The sequence below is a fragment of the Perca fluviatilis genome, chromosome 16 (genome assembly GCF_010015445.1).
Source record: "Perca fluviatilis chromosome 16, GENO_Pfluv_1.0, whole genome shotgun sequence".
NCBI classification, from domain to species: domain Eukaryota; kingdom Metazoa; phylum Chordata; class Actinopteri; order Perciformes; family Percidae; genus Perca; species Perca fluviatilis.
Window position 1 is genome coordinate 20,326,251 of NC_053127.1, and position 15,025 is coordinate 20,341,275.

A 15,025-nucleotide genomic window follows, 5' to 3' on the forward strand; every position below is an offset into this window, starting at 1 on the left:
GATATAGTCGCTCAGCCAATAAACCAAACTATTACTAATGGGCACACGTGTTTTGGGCCATTAGAGTCCTCCTTTTACCGTGCTAGGTGACTTCCTGGTGGCTCCTCAGGCCCATGAATGGCATTAACGTAATTTACTGACATGGCTCTTCAAGATTTTTCAATCTTTATTAGACCTTATGACCTCACATCCTCCTGGGACCTTGATTAGAAAAAGATTAAACTGTTTCTTTAAGCAGAAAACAGTAATCAGTATTTCTGTAACTGACAATATTTGTGTAAAAAACATGTATCTACAGTTAACAAATAAGTAAACATCTTGTATGCAATACATGAAATACATGCAGTATTACTGCACAGTCTATACTGTACCGTTCATTTAATACAATATTAAGCAAACTCTCAACTGATTTAAGCAGCTGGGCAAGTTGAGGAACATGGAGAGGAAGGAGAGGAAGAAAAAAGTCTTATGACAGCTAACTCATTATCTATGTCGTTATCCTCCAGTAGCCAGCTCTTTCACCCTCACCCTCTTTCTGTCTCTCTCTATATGTCAATGGAGGGATAAGATCCCTCTCTCCTGAAGGCTTAGCAGAGATTATCCTGGTGTCCCATGGGATGGTGGAAGGGGTGCTGAGATGCCACATTACAGATGTAGCAAACGTTAAAGTGAATTTAATGGGCCTGAGGTTGAGCATGAGGGGCAGGAAAAGGAGGGATAGCAGGTATGAGGATCCTTCCTCTCTTTCTCTCTCTTTCCTCTCCATTTCTCTATCCATGCATTCCTTCCTGTTTGTCCCTGTGCTATCACTATGCTCTCAATTCCTCCCCTTAACCCCCAAACGCCTCTCTCTGTTTCAGCCTTGTGCCATTTCCCATTTTTTTTAAACGTGCTCCCTTTTATAATATATATTATATATAAATCAAAGATGTATTAATTGTAATGATAAATAAATGTAACTTTCCTGAAGTAGTTTTCAAATTGGTTAATCCCCCTTCTTGCACCCCATCTTTCCTAGATTACCTCTTGTCACCAATACCCTCATTTTATTTCATTATACACACACCAAGTAGAGTGCACTGCTCCTGCCCTGCTCTCCCTGCTGAATATGTAACAGCTGAAAATGAAAATGAAAATGAAATCCACCCACACCTCTATCTCTCACCTGCTTTCTCTTTGGTGAGCCCTATCCCATCTTCTCTTCTTCTCTTGTTTGACACTAATAAGCTCGAAGCTTATCTGTTCAAAGTAGCTGGAGGGGACACGAGTGACCCGCTCTCACATGCACCTATTGACACTTACTCTCACACATATGCATACACACATACAACAAATAGATTTAATGACAGGCAGCTTATGTCAGCTGTGTAGTATACTATACACATTCACTGTGTTGTAGTGTGCAGTTGCATGCAATAACAATATGGTTAAACAGACCACTGTCTTAAACGTACAATATGTAACTTTCAGCCACTAGGGGTCTCTCAATCATAACAATGGATGGTAAACACGGACTTTTGATGACATTGGGAAGTTGCGTGGAATTATGGGAGTTGTAGTTTTTATTGTTAAACACCATCGCCGATTAAAATGCATCTGTTCACAGGCGAGTTTACCCATTCAAGTGTATTCAAGTTACGTTTAGTAATGTTTATTTATATTTATTAATTTATTTATTTTATGTCATTCTAATAAAATAGCTGCAGTTTCCCCAACATGATTAAGTTTTTCTTTGTATTGGTAGCTGACCAGTTAGCTAGAGAGTCAGCAAGCTAACATTAGCCAGCAGCTAAAACCACACAATCACAATATATTTCACATGTCAATGTCACCTATTGGATGTTTTCAATACCGGGGTGGACGGGGTTTGTTGTAACGTTACTCAAGGAGGCTGAGAGACGGGTGTGGGTGGGGATTGCTGGGGGAATATCCAGGACGGCAAGGACATTCGATGGCAGTTGTGCACCAGCAGGACATCTCCCAGCTGCCCGGAATTATTTCCAGCTTCACTTTGCTGTAATCGTAACTAGTCATTTTGGTGCTTAACCCACCTTTTGTCAGGTTAATTTACCTAACTGTAAAGATGAAGGGGGGGAGAAATTCGGCAGCGAGGAGATTATCGGCGTGAACGCCGGTAGTGCTAACGGAGATGTAGCTAACGTTATGGATGGACGCTGTTCTGACTCAGGTGCCTGGGTCTGATATGGTCTGTTTCCCGACGCTTCATTAAACTGCAGATGGCGTCATTGGCACCCGGCACTGGAGTTAAGTCATACGTGCCAACACTCCCGTTTTTCCCCGGTTTCTTCAGTATTTTTAGCCCTATCACCCTTCCCGGTTTATTTCTCCTGGGATACTCCCGTAATTTGCATGGCCCAAACTCCTTTATAAATAATCGGACCAATATGTTTGTCTAATGTTGACCAGTTGCCAGATCTTGTATGAAACACCTCCTATTCACACAATCCACACACCATATACAATTTTCAACCCGTTTGTCACCTCAACCTGGCAACCCATAACCCAGTTGCGCACTTGATCTCTGTTGATCAACCTCCATGCTTTTTGTTAGGTGTGTTGCATTGATTTTAATGTAGCGCACGGTGGGAAAAATGACATTAAATCTCTCTGTGCCTACCGCCGGGTGAGTGAGGCAGACCGACCGGGATGTGCTAGCTGGCTAAATTAGCATTAGATTAGTCGTCTATCTATACAGCTAACGTTAACGTTACTGGTGAACTTATTCGTGGGTTAGCCCAGTTCTGTTATCTGTGGTCAAAAAAATCATACTAAAAATAACTTTATAAGCGTGTTGAACGATGTTGTAACCTCATAATGTTACCCACCAAGCATTAGCATTAACGTTAGCTACTTGTCAACCAGCACATTGTAGTAACGTTAAGATGGAACGATATTGAAATGTATCAATAAATAGGGTCTCTGCTGTATTACTGTGTTGCAAAGTGGCATGTAATTAATTACAAAATGATGCCGTGTGGCAAAAAAAGCAGTATTACGGTTACAAGTATTTCTTTCTGTGACATTGTATGATTTACAATTACTCCTGAACGTATCATCTGGGTGCCCGTTACAAGTAACTAGAGGGTGAAAGGTTATGTGATGCCACTGAGAGGCGACTAAAGGAAACGTCCAGTATCAAAAATAAAATAACAGATTTCTCTGGGTTTGAAATTTGGTGGAAACATTTGGGATAGTGTAAGAACACAACTCAAAAAATAAGTATGGTCGTTTTTAGACATTTTAATGCAGAAATGTTACATATTGTACCTTTTAAAAGGATAGCCTTGTAATTCAGCATTATTTAACTTTTTATGGTTATATTTAGGCACTCACAGGTAGGGCTTTGACTCCGAACTTGGTTATTTGAATGTAATTTGAATATTATAAAAACAATATTAATATTCAAACCTGTTATCGGCATTATTTTTTGTAAATGTTTGCTTGTAAATGTTGTTTTCAATTCAGATTCCGAGGCTTTTTCACGCCTTTCAAAATGTAACTACACGTCGCGGCGACACACGTCTCTCGGCCGTGGCTTGCATTTCCTGGTTCTCCTTCTCCATAAACAACATGAAATCAATGATAGGGTTAACTTTACCTGCTACAGATGTTTCACTGTGGTCAGAAAGAACAGGGGAGACGCTTTGTTCCTCTCACTATGACTCTAGAGTCGCTACTCACTCTGAAGCTACCGGTAATCACCGTCACTCTCTCACTCTACACACACACACACACACACACACACACACACGGCTTGACGCACACACCAGCGCACAAGTATAAACATCAGACCACTTACGTAGGCTATGGTGAAAGCTCCTTCCTGTCGAAAGCATACTGTTTGTATTTAATCCAGGGTCTGACTTTTAATATTAACAATTTTAATAATTGTGTTTTTCTTCTGAAAACCTTGTCTGCCTATTGACATTGACTGATACACTGCCCTCTGGTGGACAGAACATATACAACTTAAGTTTGATAAAAATATAGGTCTTTACTGAAGGCATTCAATGGTCAAAATATTATTAATAAATATTCAAATATATTCAAATATTAATAAACAAACGAACTTCGAATATGATTTTTGGGCAAAAGTCAAAGCCCTTCTCACAGGTAAAGGTTAGGGAAAGATCATTAGTTTAATACAGAAATAGTCAGCATGAGGCATAGCGTGCTTAGTAACATGCAGCAATTACATTTGGCACCACAATGTAATGGGGAAAACAAATTAGTAATGTCATTTCTTGGAGACGGAATTGAAATAGAACCCAATTTGTAAACAAACTGGAATTATGCTTTAAGCTCAAGACACTTATAAATGTACTTGAACACTTACTGTTATCAATCTAAAATCAACGATTTGAGGAGCTAATGTATGTATCCTCTGATGCATACTCAAAGGGCAGATCATGAATACAACAGACCTTTACCCCCCAATCTGCTATGCAAATGTAGCCACACAGCTTACTCACAGGTAACACATGGGTGTATTTTAAGCTTTAAATAAAAATTGATCATTTTTTCATTTCTTTTTGCATTCAGTCAGAGCCACTTATGTATGCCTACTGAAACACGGCACATATTTAATTGGCTTGTTCCATCTCATTCAAATTCTAAATATCATTACGTTGTTTCCCCCCCCTCCAACCCATTTAAAGTTGTGTGTTGAAACAAGCCCTTGAGACAGGTCCCCTGAATGGTGATGTAGCTTATCAAAAACACAGGCTGAGCAGGGGAATATTAAAGAGGGCCTGTGAGATGAAGCAAGGCACCATCAGTGATGTTCACTCTATTTTGAACAACATTGTATGATGTACTGAATTTGTTTATATTCATCTTTATTTCCTTTCGTTCTTTCTTTAACCGTTAAGGACACCTTACTGTGTGGGGAAAAAAAAATAATCTATGCAGACTTTAATGATCCATGTTTGCTTCAATGTCTACCATAATAGTACAGTCACAAGTGAATTGTGCAAAACAATACATGATGCAATTATCATAAAGAGAGCTGAAAACACACTTAACTAACTTTTGAAATAACAAATAGCTCACAAACTCAAATTTGTGTTTATAGGCTTGAGCCATGCTGGGTGAGGTGTGATGTAGTATCTGTTGCCAGCTTTCACACTGAAAAGACAAATTGTAAAATCTGAGAAAATAACCTATTGCAGCAACATGTGCACTTAAGAGCCAGTCTTCTTTATTTCCTGGCAATATGTGCTCTGTGACAGTGGCGACAGATGGCTTGAAACACGGCAAAACAGAAGAATGTAAGTCACACACATTAAAAATAACAAGAAAACCCAAAACCCACCCAATTATAAAATTCATGAAAACACATACACACATTTGTGGAATAGCTCACATCAGGTGCCCAAAATGATTAAAGATTTGAGGATTGACATGGGTAGATGGGGCCTCCAAGTTTCAGACCACCCACCAGAGTTTGTATCAGGAACTGCTTCATACCACAACTGCAGTGTGCAGAAGATGAATAGAATAAAAGTGATAATACATTCAGGAGATGGGAGAAACTGCAGTGGGGTAGAGGTGGAAGAAGAGTGATCACAGTGTTAGTGAGTGACTACTTCTGCATTCATTCAACACCATCCCACACTGTGTCTGCAAGCAGAGAGGAAACTGGCTCAACTATGTTCTTCCATTTAGCTCCATATGGCTTTCTGTTTGGCATTCTGCAAGACATATCTTCTTGCCAGACACATCTGGGTTGAAGAGACCCTTCAAACTTAATATACAGCCCATACACTTAAAGTAATTTCACCCCTTTTCACAAGCATATAGCATATTTTAATTTCAAATATTTTCCGAATATTAACCACACCACTAGCTAAAAGGCATATAGAAAACCTGACAATCAGCTCAGCAGTCTAGCCTACAAATTACCTGCTGTTTGAAAAAAGGATTGACATGTTGCTAAGATACCTTGACAGGGTTGTTAAGGCGAGGGACAGAAGAACACTGAGCCGACATGATTCCTGCCACAAATGAGATGCATGGCAAAAGATTGCATCGGAGTAGAAATGTCATGCTCTCCGTAAGGTCTCCATCAATAATAATAAATCAGAAGATGTTAATACAGTTTTATTTTGATAAGGCAAGGTAAAGGATCAGACACTTGTCCTCTTTGTGTTTCATCTGCTAATAATTGGTTGTTATTGTTGTCACATCTGTCAACAAATCAAGAATTAGAGGAAGGCAATGCTCTTTCAAAATGATTAATAAAAAAAAAAAACAGGAGACAAACAGAAATACAGTTTTATTGTGCATGTGTGCTAATGTGAAATAAAGGAAGTAAAGTGATGAAAAAGAAATGCGAGACAGCACAATCAAAGGATTGGGTTTAAATGCTTAAAGGCATACATATTTTACTTCCCTTTATTTTTAAAATGCTTAGGTTACTTATGAGTGGAAGTATGTGACTTGTTTGACTGTAGAGAACTTTCTTCAAAAGTTAGGAATACATAAATTTCACATTCATGAGGGACCATGTTGAGGTAATGTTGAAGAAAAGCATAGCATCAGCTCCCCAATGGCAAGTAGAGTAGACCTGCTGACAATGCATGACTAAAAAAACACACAAACACACTCACATTCTCTCTCACGATCTTGTCACAGGATGACTTTAGGTGAGAGATACTGCCTGTCAACAAGCTAGAAAAAACATGTATGTTCACATACATGTATGCCCGCTGTCGCAGTTTGACTGAATCTCGCTTTCTAGCTCTCCTATCTCTCCTATCTCTCTTTTTTTTTTTTTTAAGATTTTGTTTTGGGCATTTCAGCCTTTAAAGGGGTGATAGAATGCAAAACTGATTTTACCTTGTCATAGTTGAATAATGACAGTTTAGTGGGTAACTAGGACATACATAGAACCTCTAAATCCCATTGACACCTCTTTTCTCTGCAAATCTCACTATTTGAAACTGCCTCTGAAAACGGGCGAATCTCAACGAGCCCCATAGTTGACGTCAACTATTGCGGCTCCTCCTCATTTGGCTCTAGTCTCTGTGTTTGTTACGCCCCAAGATTTGCATAGGCTACACAACTGACCTGAGATCAGTTAGTCTTCTGAATCTAGGTCGTGCAGAACTCAGAAATTGTATACATTGTTCATATGCTATTTTACCATTAAATTCACTTCTGAGACTTTTTTATGGGAGAAATCAACTATGTAGAGGTCAAATATGGGCCGTTTTACAAAAATTGATGTCTAATTGCAAATTTTGTCCGACTGTGTGTCGGAGTTCAGCCGCTGGTGCTGCCTCACCGCCCGCCTGTAGCTGCCTCGCCGCCTGGCCTGCTGTTAGGTAGATGGAGCTCAGTCACGGCTGGCAACCCACAGCACTCCATACCCGCGCAAAGTCACCGTTTTGGGCTAATGGACTACGAAACGCCGCTGCTCTGACAGAGCTCCAGGGCCTCCAACTCCCTTCTTCCTGCTAGCTAAATGCCCGGTGTATGTGAGTGAAAGCACGGTCAGCGAGCTTGTTACGCCAGCATTCTCTTACCACAGGTTCCAGTTAATCTTTTAATGTGTGTAATTATAATGTGTTGAGTTATTTAAACAAACGATTGGGGAAATAAACGCCGCTTGTCCGTGAGTCTCATTGATAGAGCCTGCGGCTGGATGGAGCTCTATCAATGAGAGCTAGCTAGCTAGCCTCCTCTTAGAATTCCTCTGGAATTTACAAAAATTCATTAACTTGAAATCGGACACCGTTGTTAGGTTTATAAGACATTTAGTTAGATGTTGTGTAAGTGGCGTGACGAAATTCAAACTGTAAATATACTCGAATTAAGGCGAAAAGGAAGCTAAGTATCCGTGATTTGTAGCTAGGATTGAAGGGACAGTCGCAGTTAATGAAACACCTAGCTAGTCTTCACAAATATTAACTTGAAATCGGACACCGTTGTTAGGTTTATAAGACATATAGTTAGATGTTGTGTAAGTGGCGTGACGAAATTCAAACTGTAAATATATTCGAATTAAGGCGAAAAGGAAGGTAACTATCCGTGATTTGTAGCTAGGATTGAAGGGACAGTCACAGCTAACGAAACACCTAGTCTTCACAAATATTCATTAACTTGAAATCGGACACCGTTGTTAGCTTTATAAGACCTTTAGTTAGATTTTGTATAAGTGGCGTGACATGTGTGTAACATGTGGTAAGAGATTGCTGGTGTAACAAGCTCGCTGACCGCGCTCTCACTCACAGAACGGGCCATTTAGCTAGCAGGAAGAGGGGGAGTTGAAGGCCCTGGAGCTCTGTCAGGGCAGCAGCGTTTGGTAGTCCCTGCTGTGGGCTGCCAGCGGTGCGGAGCCCCAAGTACCTCATAGCAGGCCCGGGGTCTGGTGAAGGCAGGCGGGCGGGGACCGGGCGAGGCGGGCGCGCGGCAGCACCAGCGGCTGAACTCCGACACAGTCTTACCAAATTTGCAATTAGCCATCAATTTTCGTAAAACGGCCCATATTTGAGCTTTATATAGTTGATTTCTCGCTTAAAAAAGTCTTAGAAGTGAATTTAATAACGAAATAGCCTGACAAACAACGTATAACTTTGCAGTGTCTGAAATATGAGGCCTGCTGCCGAGTCTCCCATGTGTTTCTATGTAGTTTGCTCAAACCAATCAGCGTATCTGCATATTCATTAACATACCATATTTGGAAGAAAAGCTCTTGTTCCAAATAGAGCCATATTCACAGGGTAGTTAAGGGCCTAATAAAATAGCATTCGGGCAATTTTCAGCCCAACCAATGTTACATACGCCATTAGGAGACCTTAAGGAACAGTGTAAAATACCCTATATAATCATTCTATCACCCCTTTAATGGAAAGGACAGTTAGATATGAAAGGGGAGAGAGAGGGGGAAGACATGCAGGAAATCGTCCAGGTCGGACTTGAACCCTGGACCTTCTGTGTCGAGGCATACACCTCTATATATGTGTGCCTGCTCTACCAACTGAGCTAACCCGGCCACCTTGCCTCTCTCTTTGTCGAACACACACATACTATTTGTCCAGACATGAGTCATGAGCTACCGTCCATGGCAATCGAGTAGTACGTAAGGGTTAAGGCCCGACAAGGTGTCCATTGTCAGGTATTGATGGACGACGGTGAGGCGTGAACCGTCCGAAGTCCATTAATACCTGACAATGGACACCTCGAAGGGCATTAACCTGCTTATACCATAGTCACTTGCCAAACAACATATTTTTAAATCATTAGTTTATATTTTAATTAGTTTTACAATCGAAATCTAAAGTTTTTACAAACCATAACTGTTTCCCTGGTTACGCCTAACGGATACCTGGAACAATCATTCCCATCCTATAAGGTTCTTATGCAATGCAAACGTTGTTCACTCTTGTGTACAGTTGGCAATCAGTAAAATTTATTTGACAGTATGTTGAACAACAAGACCAGCTAGCTATCCAGCCATGTCATTGTCCCCAAAACAATACGACTTTCACGAACAATTTTATCCGTGATGTGTAACGTTACTGTCGGCCGCAGCCTGAAGTGGCGACCTGAACACGAAAAGGATGTGAGATAACGTTATTCGCTGTGAAACAAAGTCCGTTAAGAGGGGCAGTATAAGTTACTTCTTACAGCGTGTATGTTAGCGCCATCCTGTGGTGTTCAGAGGACGAGTTGGAAATAACAGATTCACATTTCCTTTTTGTTTTAATGTAGTGCATTCATTTAGAACAGTAAACAGTCAGTTTCACCGAAACTCCTTTAGTGGGTGTCCTACATCACTTTTATTTATTTATTTATTTATGGACACCCTGCATCAGAATCGAGTATTCACCCAGACCATGGTATAATGTATGATAAGAAATACAAGAATGAGATGCCATATCATTTATTTATGGATGGCACATATTTCAAACTCCAAATATATGGTGTCCCTGATAGCTCAACAATCTGCAAATTAAGAAAAGAGACCTGCAAAGAGACAAAACACAAGCAAATGGAGAAAACATATTCACTAATTTGACAACCGATGCGCAGCATTTAGAAGAAAGAAAAATGCAAAAACAGAAAACACAACCAGATACAGAAATGTGCTGCAAAATAAATAAAAAAAACTACTACTAAATACAGAAACATGTTTTAAAAACAAAAAACACAATCATATATAGAAATGTGCTGCAAAGGTGGTTGCTTGGTTTTTATTTTGTCACCGTGATAGCATCACAACCATGCAAGATGCAGTCATGAAACTTAGCAGGTGTGTAGTTGAGATCAAATTTGAAGGCTGAGTTCAATAATTGGGTGTGGCCAGAGCAAGGGCACTAGAAGAAGAGGCGTAGGAATTAGGGAAGAGGCCATTGCTCCTCCCCCACTTTATGCCCCTTTATCCGATTTGGCGTCGCAGCGGGTGTGATCTTATCGCAAAATGGTCTCTAGTCTTCATTTGCTCTGGTGTTTTCTTAAGTTACAGTGTGTGAGCTCTCAGGGCCACTGTACATAAGTCAAAACAAAACAATTCATTTCACAGCATCAGCACAACTCTATCATATATATCTATAGTATACACAGTATATAACGAAAACAGCACAACACCTAATTTAGTGGCACAAGAGCAGAGAGGGATGTTATCATATAATCTGTATCAAAGCAGTGTAATAGAATCTGGTGATATGTGGCCTGGCCTAAATTACTACCACCTACTAATAATCAGCCATGACATGAAGACATTAGGGCTGTGACAAGACCATTTATGTCAAATCTTTTATCTAACCCCAATTACAAGCCACATTATGACTCATTTATTTAAAACAAAAGCCTTCCCATTTGAGGAGGGTATTACTTTTTAGATCAAGAACCATCTTTTCAAAACTTACTTTTTTTTTTTGTTTACCATGTCAGGTTTCCTCAAATCATAATTTTCTACAGAAATTACATCTGAAATACCACCTCCATGCTTTGGGTTCTAGTCATCAAGACTTAATGCTTATTTTTTCATTCTCAAAGAAAAAAGAAAATCAAAGAAGAGAGTTTGCAATTTTTGTGACTATTGCCAGATAAAAAGCCAGCACGATGGGATTAATCAGAGCTACTAAATAAGGTCACATTAGTAAAGGCTACATGGTACTTACAAAACTTTACAAATATTGGGCACAGTTGTGCAGCAAGAACAAGACAGAGAGAGAGAGCAACATCAAGGCCACACACGATTAGATCACATCATATAAAGTCTTCCAGCTGCAAAATCAATCTGGAATCATCACTTTCAGTCTGAACTATCACAGACTTTTTAGTTGTATTGTTCAGTGTTGTTTGATGTGCAGGTTTTGAATGTGTAGTTTACATCTTAACACCGAGTTTTGTTGTCCAATATCATGCAAAATGGTTTTTATTTTGTGATTTTCTTATTACACATAAAATATTAGCTCTTCAACTTGCAATAGCATCAAAACAGTCTAATGCACTGTGAAATCTCACATAACACCCACCCAAAATCACAGCTACTCCAAACAAGAGGTACTTGAGCTGCCAAATGTCAGACAATTTCTCCTCATGCACATGCAAATTTATGCAGCTAGGTACTCCAAAACCTAATCTACTCTTTAAGTGTATACTGTACTTGCTGTGTAAGTCCTTTATTGTGCAGTGTGTTGAATTATGGCATTAAACACAGACATGCTTGATCACATGATACAGATAGATACATACTTGATAGATTATTATAAATAGATGATATGAAATTTGATATTAAAGTTGATATACACTTGATACAAAAGTGTGGTCTTTTTATTAAGTTTCTATAAAAACTAGCAACACACTGGATGGTTTATAGAGTCTGCTATTCTGCCGTACAAAGCCAAAACGCAGTAACTACATATTTGGTCAAAATTGAGTTTAGATTGGAAATGGGCTTTGTAACATCTCCTACGTCTTGTGACAAAATCTCCTGGTTCAACTGTATCCCGTTTCAGAGAAATCACTATGTCAAATTTGCAGTAACTACAAAATCCAAGCTAGTACCAAGGCAAACCGCAGTAAGTGAAGATACTGCGTTCTGCCGTTGTTTACCCGGCTTTCACGCGGTACATACTGCGGTCTGCCTCTGTAGCCACATTCAAGTGCGAGTTGACACTGTGACACAGACCACCAACAAGCCAACAACATATATCATCATTAACCCAGAGAAACATGGCACAATCCCGAGGAAAACTTATGGTGTCTTTGAAACGCAACTATCCAGACAGCGGTAAGGAACATGGTAAAGTATGAACACCTAACCTGGCAAATAACACCTAATTCAATAAATTGCCATTACTAGCTAGCGGCGCCGCATACCATTTTTCGCTTACCTGCTCCCTTGAAGGCAGTAATGTTAGCATCTATCCACTCTGGAAACGCTGTCATAACTGTTTTGTTTCTTGTTGTCTTCATTTCTTACGCTATTGTAATGTATTTTATTGGGTAATCTCTCAGTTGAAGCTTAAGATGAAGTTGTAAACATAGAGCTTTTATTTTGAAGGGAAAAGGGAAGTGGAAAAAGCGTTGTTTTTTCTGACCGTTGTCAGTGGTTGACGTGCAGTGCCGTCTTTGTGTCTTTATTTTAGAGCCGTGAGAACAGTGAGACAATATAAGAAAAACGCTCAGTATTTATTTATTTTTTTATATGGAGATAGGCTACGTTCTCAATAATAATTTGAATATGTCAAGATTAAATATCTATTTTTAGTAGAGTAAAACATCTTTTTTTTATGTCACAGACTGCTTTTTGTTAAATGTATATGAATTTTTAAGTGCCATTTTATAAGTAACCTTGGTATTTAGCTAATTAATTAATTTTCAATTAAAATAAAAATCCACAAACCAAAATACCAGCATTTTGATTATGTGTAAAAATAATAAGGATGTTTTGGGGAAAATAATGAGTGACAATTTAATCATTTAAGACGAGATGATGTGACAGGGACATCACGAAAAAATACTTTTCTTAAATACACTGGATGAAGGTTACTACCAAGCATTTTCAACACTCAACCTATAAACATCCATAAACAAAACATAAAACCAATTAAAACAAATGAAAAGGTATAAGGAATAAAAAAAATTGGATTAACAAAAGTATAATATAGTATAATAAAAGTATCAACAGTATTGTACCTACAACATGTTTGGCTGGCCTGTATGAAAACTTTGAAGCCATTTTTCTCAGTTTCAGTGTTGGCGTAGTTACTGCACTTTACCTTTGTAGGGCAGTATTAAGACTACAGGCAGCCTGGTCTCACAGAATTCCGTGAAATTATGTTACAGTCAGACGTTAACAGTCACACACGAACTGTTAACAGTGCATTACGTGGTGGTGGGACGGAATGTGTGAAAATTCCGTGTAGCCACCACGGAAAACAATGCCAATGTAAAATCAATGAGAATGACGTAGCATTAAGAGCGACAACGGTAGCGAGTAGTATGAAAGCCCGAAGATCCGCGTAAGGAGGTTAGTTGGGGTGGTGGATGGGTCAAACAACAACTTTCAACCAGGAGACCGGGGATCGTGTCCCGCGTGTCCAACCGTTCCGTTGTTCTTTTCCTAAACTCAACCCGTCCGCTGTATACGGCCATCCCGTTCTTTTCCTAAATGCAAACCGTTGTTGTCCCGCCCACGACCTTTTCCTTAATTTAAGGGGCCCTGTTAATTTCACGGAATTCTTCCGTGGGCCATCACGGAATTTTCGACACTGCCACAGATTTTGAGTTAAAAGGCCGTGTTCATTTCACGGAATTCTGTGAGAATAGGCTATCAATCATGACCATTTTTTAAAGCGCCCATATTTTACTAATTTTCAGGTTCATAATGTGTTGTCTGTCATATTTTTTGTTGTACTGCACAGTCTCTCACTACTAGATCTTGGTCCCTTCTGTAGATCCTCTTTTACCTGTTTCTATTTTTGCTACAGAGTGAGACGTGAGATCTCTTTTCTTTTGGTGGGTAAGCGAGATGTAGACTGTCAGCTAATACAGGGCCATTAAAAAGAAAAGGCTGTTTCTCAACTTGAAGTCAGTTACAAGGCAGAAGGATTAGCTGGGGAGACTTCTAAATGAGAAGCACATATGAAATTCAGTTCTTTTTATGAATTATGGTGAACTTGTGTATTATTTGTAGCAGTGCTTTGCTGTGGAGCGAGGACCCATGCTGAGTCATGGATGTCAGTCAGTTGGTGCTGGAATGCCAGGTTTCGGGTGAGGTGTTGAGGTGTGTTGCGCGAGCACGCAGAACGCTTCTTCTTCTGTACTATCCCTTTGATGCCTTTCCATGCTCAGTAGCTCAGATGTAGATCATGTCAGCTAACTCTAGAGGCCGTAAGGGGGGGTTTCTCCAACACAGCAGCACAGCAGGAGGGGCGGGGAGGCGCCGGGGGGGGGGGGTTTGTGGGGGGTGTGTGTGTTGTAGGTGCTGGGGTGGGGGGGGGGCGCGGGGAGGGGGGGGTAGGACGCGGCCACCCAGGGGGGGGGGGGGGGGGGGGGGGGGGGGAGGCGCGGCGCCAGGGCGGGGGGGGGGGAGGGGGGGGGCCCCCGCGGGTGTGGGGGAGGGCACACCCACACCAACGGGGGGGGGTGTTGAGCTGGGATTACCCTTCTTTTCCATCGCATTTTATAGTATATATATGCTGACGCTTTCCATATTAAAGGCTGTCTCTGTGCACTTCCTTTGGTGATATCGTGAGGTCTGTTGTGTAGGCATTAAGGACAAAGTTTATGGCCCACCTACAATCGGCTGTGTAATGCACGCTTTGTGTGTTATGCCTTCAACCTGCTGTTTGGGGCCACTCTACAAATAGGTCATTGCGTTGCATATGCCCTTGGCTACCAATAAAAGAAGCATGGGTGGGTTTTTGAGGTTGTGTGTGTGTGGAAGCACAGAGACACAAGGAACACCCAAATGCAAAGAAAAAGTGTTTTTCATAATATGGGCACTTTAATCCCTTATGGAAAGTAAGGTGGTTGGTGGTGTTGG